The sequence below is a fragment of the Orycteropus afer genome, unplaced genomic scaffold (genome assembly GCF_000298275.1).
Source record: "Orycteropus afer afer isolate SDZICR_OR568_19922 unplaced genomic scaffold, OryAfe1.0 scaffold00146, whole genome shotgun sequence".
Lineage (NCBI taxonomy): Eukaryota > Metazoa > Chordata > Mammalia > Tubulidentata > Orycteropodidae > Orycteropus > Orycteropus afer.
The window spans coordinates 8,326,394-8,336,407 of record NW_006921733.1 but is presented as its reverse complement, the minus strand read 5'-3'; positions in this window follow the sequence as shown (position 1 = coordinate 8,336,407).

Genomic DNA, 10,014 nt, shown 5'->3' with positions numbered 1-10,014 from the left:
GATTTATTATGGTTATATCTTCTTGTTCAATTGATCCTTTAATCACTACATAATGTCCTTGATTGTCTCTTATGGTGGCTTTTGTCTTAAAGTCAATTTTTATCAGAAATTAACATTGCCACTCCTGCTCTTTTTTGTTTACCATTTGCTTGATTTCTCTTTTTCCAACCTTTGATTTTTAGTCTATTTTTGTCTTTGTCTCTAAGGTGTGTCTCTTGGAGACAACATATTGATGGGTTATGTCTTCTTATCCAGCCTGCAACTCTCCATCTCTTGAGTGGTACATTTAATCCATTGACATTCAGTGTGATTATCGACAACTATGAATTGGTTGCTCTCATTTTGTTATGTGTTTTTCCATGAAGTTTCTGGTTACTTTGTTCCATATAATTTTCTGTGCTGAGCTCATTATGTTTATGAATCATGTTAGCCTTTCCTTTGTTGTTATTGTTTTAGTATTTGCTAAATATTTGTGCTTGTCCTCTTTTCTATTGTGTTGTGAATGTCTGTCTTTTTTTTTTTTGAGGTTACCCTGTGATTTATAATTTTCTGCTCGAGTTTAGAACAGTCCATTCTATCTTATAACTCTCTTGACTTCCTCATCATTTAGAAGTTCTGTAACTACACAGTATTTTCCCTCTTTTTGTTTAGTAGTTGTCCTCATTTGCCAATTGATGTTTCCATGGTTCCATTTACAATCTTGTAAGCTTATTTTATGTTGGGTACTTCCATAGCTGTGTTGGTTTCTGGGTTATGTCATCTTATGTACTAATGGTTGGTTGTTGTTTATTGTTATTGGTTCTCTGTTCAAAGGACTCCCTTTAGTATCTCTTGTAAGGTGGTCTGGTTTTAACAAATTCCCTGAATATCTGCTTATCTGGAAATCTCCTAATTGCACCATCATATTTGAGGGACAATTTTGCTGGGTATGTAATTCTTGGTTGGAAAATTTTCTCTTTCAGGGTTTTATATATACCATCCCATTGCCTTCTCGCTAGAATGGTTTCTGTTGAGAAATCAGAGTTTATTATTATTGGTTGTCCTTTGTAGGTAACTTTTCATTTTTCCCATGCTGCTTTCAGGATTCTTTCCTTGTCTTTGGTTTTGGTGAAATTGATGATGATATATCTTGGTGATTTTCTTTTGGGGTCTATCCTGTTTGGGGTTTGTTGGACTTCCTTAATGGATGTATTCTCATCTTTCATCCTATCAGGGAAATTCTCTTCCACAAAACCTTGGACAATTTCCTCAGTGGTAATCTTTTCTTTTCCTTTTCTGGAATTCTGATTAGATGTAGATTATTCCTTCTGATAGTATCCTGCATGAACATTAGGCTTTCATCATTTTGTTGTGATCTTTCTTCTGATTGGTCCCTTTCAAAGATGTATTCAGATATTTGTCTTCAATCTCTTTAATTCTGTCTTCCATTGTTTCAATTCTACTCTTTGTCCTTCCAATCTGTTATCTATTTCTGAAAATTTAGTATTAATCTTCTGGATTTCTATCTGTAGATTTTGTATCATTACTAATTTTTTATTTATTTTATCATTTTGTTCTTGTATTTTCTTCTGAAATTGTTCTAGCATTTTGTCTGTGTTTTCCTTAATTTTGTCAGTGTTTCCCTTGATTTGTCTCTCAATCCTTTGAAGATGTAATTCTTTTGAATTCTATATTAAGGATTTCAAATGTTGCTTCTTCCTTCCTGCTCCCTTGTTTCTACTGCCTTATCTTCCTTTCTTGTGTGGAGTGGGATGGTCTATTGTCTCTGAGACATTGTGAAATTGTTGTATTTAGATCTCTATTAATTGTTTGTGAAGAGCAGTAAAGGGTAAGTCAGGATCTTCTTGATGGTCATTTATCACTGGCCAGTTGATGGAGAAGGAAGTGGTGTCTCTCAGTAAGTGGAGCTGCAGGAGGTGTGGGTGTGGTTGCATCATATAGGCATAGTTGCTGTCTCCCACTCAGAACAAATAGTGATTAAAAAACCATCAACAAAGTAAAAGCAAGCAGACAAAAAGACACATCACATAAACACACTGGAAAAATCACTAACAAAAAAAAAAAAAAGAAAGAAAAGAAAAGAAAAAGAAAAAAACCTGCAATATCTGTGGAGTGAGTAATAAAAGAGGTAGAGTAGGAGAATAATTAAGAAAAAGGCAAAAAAAAAAAAAAAAAAGGCAAAAGAAAAATAAGGAATGGGGTTAACCAAAAGAAAAAAATGAGGATCAGGAATGGGGAAGAGGGAAAAATCTGAAAACTAGAAACTTGGAAGGGAAGAAGAACGAATAATAAACAGGATGGAAAAAGTCATTTTAAAACAGGAAAAAAAAAAAAAAAAAAGGAAAACAAAATCTGGGCTGGATGGAGCAGGCTACCCAGGCTCTGTCAGAGCACACAGACTGGGATGGAATTACTATCAGCCCAGAAATGGGATGGGAGTGAGGGATGGCCACACCTCCTTTCACCAAGAGGGTGTGAGGTATAAGAGTAACAAGGAAAATATTGCATATTAGTAAGTAATACTAGTATGTACTATTAGTAAGCTGAAATTGACTGGTTTTGGCCATTTTGAATCAGACAACCATATGATCTATTATGCCAGAACAAAAAATTGAAGAATGGCATGGTTTCATTATTACAAAGAATATATCAAGATCTATCCTGAAGTGCAATGCTGTGAGTGATAGGATCCATATGCCTACAAGGAAGACCAGATAATGCAACTATTATGCAAATTTATGCACCAACCACTAAAGCCAAAGATGAGGAAATTGAATATTTCTATCAACTTCTGCAGTCTGATTGGCTGAATATGCAATTGACATGTGTTGATTATCACTGGTGATCGGAATGCAAAAGTTGGAAATAAAGAAGAATCACCAGCCGTTGGAAAATATTGCCTTGGTGACAGAAATGGAGATTGCATGATAGTATTTTGCAAAATCAATGACTTATTCATTGAAAATACTTATTTTTCAACAACACAAATGACAGCTATACATGTGCACTTAACCAGATCAAGTACACAGAAATCAGACTGAATATATATGTAGCAAGAAGAGTTGGAGGAACTCAGTATCTTCAGCCAGAATAAGGCCAAGAGCTGACTGTGCAACAGACCATCAATGGCTCATATGCAAGTTCAACTTGAAGTTGAAGACAATTAAAACAAGTTCATGAGAGTCAAAATTTGACCTTGATCATATCCCTCTTGAATTTAGAGACCATCTAAAGAATAGATTTGATGCATTGAACACCAGTGACCAAAAACCAGAGGAGTTCTGGGATGACATTAAGAACATCATCCATGAAGTAAGCAAAAGGTCATTAAAAAGAGAGTAAAGGAAGAAAAGACCAAAATGGATCTCAGAAGAGACTCTGAAACTTACCCTTGAGTGGAGAGTAGCTAAAGCAAATGGAAGAAATGATAAGATAAAAGAGCTGAACAGAAGATTTCAAAGAGCAGCTCAAGAAGACAAAGTCAATTATTATAATGAAATGTGCAGAGAACTGAGGTTAGAAAACCAAAAGGGAAGAACACACATGGCATTTCTCAAGCTGAAAGAACTACAGAAAAAATTTAAGCCTTGAGTTACAATATTGAAAGATTCTATGGACAATATATTGAATGATGCAAGAAATATCAAAAGAAGCTGGAAATAATACAGAGTCACTATACCAAAAAGAATTGGTCAATTTTCATCCATGTCAGGGGGTGGCATATGATCAAGAACCAATGGTATTGAAGGAAGAAGTCGAAGCTGCACTGAAGGGATTGGCAAAAAGCAAGGTAACAGGATTTGAGGGAATACTCCTTGAGATATTTCAACAAATGGATGCCACTCTGAAAGCATTCACTCAGCTATGCCAAGTGATTAGGAAGACAGCTACCTGTCCAACTGACTGGAAGAGATCCATATTTGTACCCATCCCAAAAAAAGGTGATCCCACAGAATGTGGAAATAATTGAACAATACTATTATTATCGCAAACAAGTAAAATCTTACTGAAGATAATTCAAAAACAGTTGCAACGATATATTGAGAGAGAACTTCCAGAAATGTAAGCTGGATTCAGAAGAGGATGTGGAATGAGGGATAACATTGCCGATGTCAGATGGATCTTGGCTGAAACAAAGAATACCAGAATGTTGTTTACTTGTGTTTTATCAATATGCAAATGCATTCAATTTTATGGATCATAACAAATTATGGATAACTTTGAGAAGAATGGGAATTCTAGACTAATTAACTGTACTCATGAGAAACCTGTACAACCAGGAGGCTGTTGTTCAAACAGAACAAGGGGACACTGCATGTTTAAAATCAGGAAGTGTGTCAGGGTTGTATCTTTTCACCATACTTATTCAATCTGTATGCTGACCAAATAACCTGAGAAGCTGGACTATATGAAAAAGAATGTGGTATCAGGATTGGTCTGATGTGACCTCTGAACAAGGAAGATGCAGGAGGAAGATTCATTAACAACCTGTGATATGCAGACAACACAGCTTTGCTCCCTGAAAGTGAGGGTGAGTTAAAGCACTTACAGATGAAGATTGAAGACTACAGTCTGCAGTACGGATTACAACTTGTGGTAGTTATGTTTGTGTGTCAACTTGGCTGGGCCTGGTTGAGTGGATGAGCAGCTGGTGGTAGTTATTCCCCATGATGCATGGGCAATCAACTCCATGGTGGGATCTACCACAAGCAGCTAAGTAGCTGCTTTGGGTAAGTGGTCTGCTTCCGCATATAAGCAGCAGCTTTGGGAATGGTCTCTAGCCTATGGCACACTTGGACCCTGCATGTAGCCGTGTTGTTACTCAGCAGCCTGCTATGCTCTGCCAACCTTGGGACATAAAATGGACTTAAGTTAATGCCCTTCCCTGTGGTTTGATAACATTGGGACTGTGCCTTTTTACTCTAGGGGCTAGGTGAAAGCCCCTCAACCTTGGAGTCCATCTCTGCCTCCTGCTCCCAGCCCACTGGAGCTAGAGACATTTCTTCACTCAGACAGCTGCAGGCTGCTGAGGCTGAGAAGCCCCAAGGTTGACAAGTAAAAAGGCACAGTCCCGATGTTACCAAACCATACGGCAGGCCATTAACTTAAGTCCATTGCAAGTCCCAAGGTCGGCAGAGCTTAGCAGGCTGCTGAACGATGACACAACTACATGCATGTCATAAGCTAGAGACCATACCTAAAGGCTTCTCCTTATATACAGGAAGCACACCACATACCCAAAGGCAGCTACCCAGCTGCTCATAGTAGATTCCACCATGGAGTTGATTGCCAGTCTCCTGATGGGAATTAACTACCACCAGCTGCCCAGCCACTCAACCAGGCCCAGCCAAGTTGCCACAGAAACTGAACTACCACACAACTCAACATAAAGAAAACAAAAATCCTCACAACTGGACCAAAAGTTAGCATCACAATAAATAGAGAAAAAATTGAAGTTGTCAAAGACTTAATATTACTTGGTTCTACAATCAAAACCAATGGATGTAGCCCTCAAGACAACAGATGAGATATTGCATTGGGCACATCTGTTGCAAAAGACTTTTTTCAAGTGCTGGGGAGCAAAGATGTCTCCTTGAAGACTAAAGTGTGCCTTACCCAAGCCATGGTATTTTCAATTGCCTCATATGCATGTGAGAGTTGGACAATGAATAAAGAAGATTGATGAAGAGTTGATGCTTTTGAGTTGTGGTGTTGGGAAGAATGCTGAAAATACCATGGACTGATAAAAGAACTAACAAATCTGTCTTGGAAGAAGTGCAGGTGGAATGCTCCATGGAAGTGAGAATGGCCAGACTTTGTCTCACTTACTTTGGTCATGTTGTCAGAAGGGACCATTCCCTAGGGAAGGATATCATGCTTAGTAAAGTAGAGGGTCAACGAAAAAGGGGAAGGCCCTCAACTAGATGGATTGACATTGTGGCTGCAACAATGGGCTCAGGTATAGCCAGGACTGTGAGGCTGGCACAGGACCAGGCAGTGTTTTGTTCTGTTGTACAAAATGTCACTGTGAGTCAGAGATGATTTAATGGCACCTACCAACAACAATAACAAAAATTGTAATTCAAGATTTGGCTTGAGGAGACAGAATTGAGTGAGTTCCCCTGGTTTCTTGAAGTACAGCATCAAAATAAATTGCCTTTCTTTCACATAAACTCTGGTCCCGAGTAGACTGGTTCATTTACCATTAGATATAGTCCCTAGTCCTATACCAAATGCACTGCCAAGAAAATCTGCATTCTATGGATCCAAAATAGGTGTCTTTATGTTACCATAATTAGTCTAATGTGACCTTTGGACAAGGAAGATGCAGCCCACATGAAATTGGGTTTTGGGAATCAGATGAGACATATCTCCTCTTTTTTTCTTGACCTTGACTGATACACTAAATGATGGTGATCCTCATGGCTGAATATTTAGGATTTATAGGAACTTGAAACAATTTCCACAAGTGATTTTTGATACCCTGGTGTCATATTTAATTGGGAGAAATGTATTATTCTAAAATATTTATGGGATGTAGAGCTATACTATCAACAGTGGTGAACTTTCCATTATTGAATGCCTTTGTCTATGGAAGCCAGAACCTAATGTTCAGTAGTACAGTTTTTCCATAAATCTTGGAATTAGAAGAACCGTTGAGTAGTCTGACACCTGAATTTAGCTCCAAATAACAGAGGACTAATTTTCTGTGCAGAATTGCCAATGTGAAGGATAATGTCAGTTTTTGATGGTGAGGCCTTGGAGATGGCTAGACTAGCTTTAGCAGTTCAGGCCACAAGAAGCCCTGACTTATTCCACTTTGAAAAGAGTGAAGACCTAATGCTTTCTTCCTCATGTGAAAAAATCACTCTTCACTGAATGTTCATTGGAAACATTAAAAGACTTGAGTCTTGCTCTGTGTGTTCCAAGAGATCTTCTGGTTGAAATATGGAAGGATTGGATCCTTTCTACTGTGATTATTTTGGTTGAGGTGAATTGGGTCCATGTCTAGGTCATAAGTGACAAGAAGTGTGATAAGGATAGTACTATATTAGCCACAGCCTTCAATTTTAGGAAGAGGTGTTGTTACCGTTCTTGAAAAGAAATACAATTATGTGTGCGATGACAGTTGTTTTGTATATTCCTAGTTTTCTGTGACACTTGCACTGTCCTTTCCTGAGAGTTCTTGTGCAACGGATAATGTCAGTGAATATGAATATGACTTCCTTGAATATATCAGCCATATCTAATTAAGGGAAAATTCTCCTCTCCTTTATCTATAGAACATCCTGAATGTGGTTTTATGTCCAGAGATCTATAGGACTTCTTATCTTACTTGTCAACAGTCAGAAGCCTATGTAATGAATTATTTTTGTGAGTACTTACTTTTTTAAAAAATTTTTTTTGTGATTTGGGTGAAATTTTACAAAGCAATTTCATTTTTCATAAAGCAGTTCATACACATTTTTTTCTCATGACATTGACTGTAATTCCCCAAAATGTAACAGCTTTCTTCCCACTTCCACCCCATAGTTACTTCTTCCCAGTATCCTTCCCTCCCTTGCACTACTCCCCCAATCTGTCTCCCTGTGCAAACACTGCCCTTCTGTTCTCCCATTGTTGATAGCTCCAAGTAGTGTATTTACACGATATGAATGTTTACCACATATGCCTATCTTTTTTGGAGCTGGAAGTCACAGGCGTGAGTTCAATTCCAAACATGAAGGGGCTGTATACTCAGGGGTCTCACCAGGCGCTATCAGACCAGCAAACCTAGTCCCTTTTTTTTTTATGATTTTGAGTTTTCTTTCACCATTGTTCTCACACTCTATCCAGGATCTCCTCCACTCCCCCTCCGAATACTTGACACTGGTACATTGGCACCATCTAGTTCTTCTGGTCTCATGGTCAAATAGGCTGAGGATCACATGGTCTAACAGTCATTTGGACTAATTGTTTCCATGTATCTTTTGTTTTCTTCATTCTTCTTTGCTCTGGATGAGGAGAGACATATCTGCACATCACGATGACCACTTGCAGGCTGTTGAGTTTCCAGTAGTTACTTACCAAAATGGGAGCTCTAGTGGGTAGTGCCTAAGGCATTTGACTGCTAACCAGAAGCCTGGTTGTTCAAACCCACAAGCTATTCCTTGGAAGGAAGGTTGGGCAATCTACTTCTGTAATGATACCACCTCAGAAACCCAAGGAGGGGTCGTTATGAGTCGGATCCGACTTGAGGGCACTGAGCTTGTTTTTTTATCTTACTCACCAAAATAAGCTGTAGAACAACTTTTTTGTGTAGTATGTTATGCCAAGTGAGCTTGTCCCCTGCAACCATGGTCCTGAGCCCACAGGTCCATCTACTTGCTCCCTCTGTGTATCTGGCTATGGTCAAGAAGCCACCACAACCTATCCCTTCTCAGATCAACTATGCACATGGACATTCTAAAAGCACATACAAATACACATGAAGAACCTGACAACAGTATACATGGTCATAGGCAGACTCCCCCCTGCCTAGACATAACCTGATTGTTCAGCCTGTCCACACATCTAACCATCCTTAGTTCAATGCTTTCCATCACTAACAATACAGTACTGTACATGTAAAAAAGTTCATCTTTGTAGTCTGTACCTCTCATGTACCTCTCTATGTCTTCCTCTTCCTCAATGTTACCATGTTGATCACTCACACTTGGTACACTGCCCTTCCCTTCACCCAAATCAATACTTGTCTCTACCTATCCATTAGTGTTCCATCCCCTCTCCTCCTACCCCTGGTAACCAACAAAGAAAGTTTCCTTCCATATATAAATATTTTCTTGACTTTTTACAGTAATGAACCAATACAATATTCTCCTTTTGTGATTGACTTATTCACCAGCATGATATTCTCCAAGTTCATCCACATTATGTGGTGTTTTGTAAATTCTACATTATTCTTTTGTGTGTGTCTGTGTGTGTGTGATTTGGGTGAATATTTACAGAGCAAATTCACTTTCCATACAGCACTTTACATATACTTTGTCTCATGACATTGACCACAGTTTACTACAATGCAACACGTCCCCTCCCACTTCCTCCCCATAGTTACCTCTTCCCATTGTCCTTTCCTCCATGCACTCCTGCCCCCTGAGCTGTCTCCTTGTGCATAGGCAGCCCTTCTTTCTTGATGACTGTTCTCTCCAAGGAGTGTATCTACCTCAGGTAAATGTTCAACTCATATGCCTGTCTTCTGTTTGGCTGGAAACCACCGGTGTGGGTTCAATTCCAGACCTGACGGGCAGCTAGAGGCCATAGTCTCAGTGGTTCCACCAGACTCTATCAGACCCACAAACCTGCCCCCCCTTTTTTTTCTCCAAATGATTTTGAGTTTTGTTTCACATTGTTCTCATTCTCTATCAAAGATCTGCTACATAGATCCCCTTCCAAGTGGATGTCAGTGGTAGCCGGGCACCATCTAGTTCTTCTGATCTCATAGTTGTATAGGCTGCAGATCAAATGGTGTACCAGTCACTAGGACTAATTGTTTCCATGAATTTTGGTTTTCTTCATTCCTCTTTGCCCTGGATGAGGAAAGACCATAATTGAATCTAGATGGCAGCTTGCTAACTTTCAAGATTCCAGTCACTACTTGCCAAAGTAGGAGGAGGAACAATGTTTTATATAGTATGTTATGCCAATTGAGCTTGATGTCCCCTGAGACTATGGTCCCAAGCCCGCAGGTTCAACTACTCGGTTCCTCTGGGTAGCTGGCTGTGACCAAGCAGTGACCACAAACTTGCCCCTGTCAGCTCTACTATATACCTGAGAATTCTGATCATTCACATAAACTTAAAGGATCATTGTCTGCCAACCTTATGTATGTTCTTGGATACACTCCCCATTTCATAGACATACCTAATTGTTTAGCCTGTCCACCCATCTATCCATCCATATACCCATGTTTGCCTTCACTGACAGTGCAGTACTGTATGTGCAAAAGGATTCATATTTGTTGTCTGGACCTCCCAT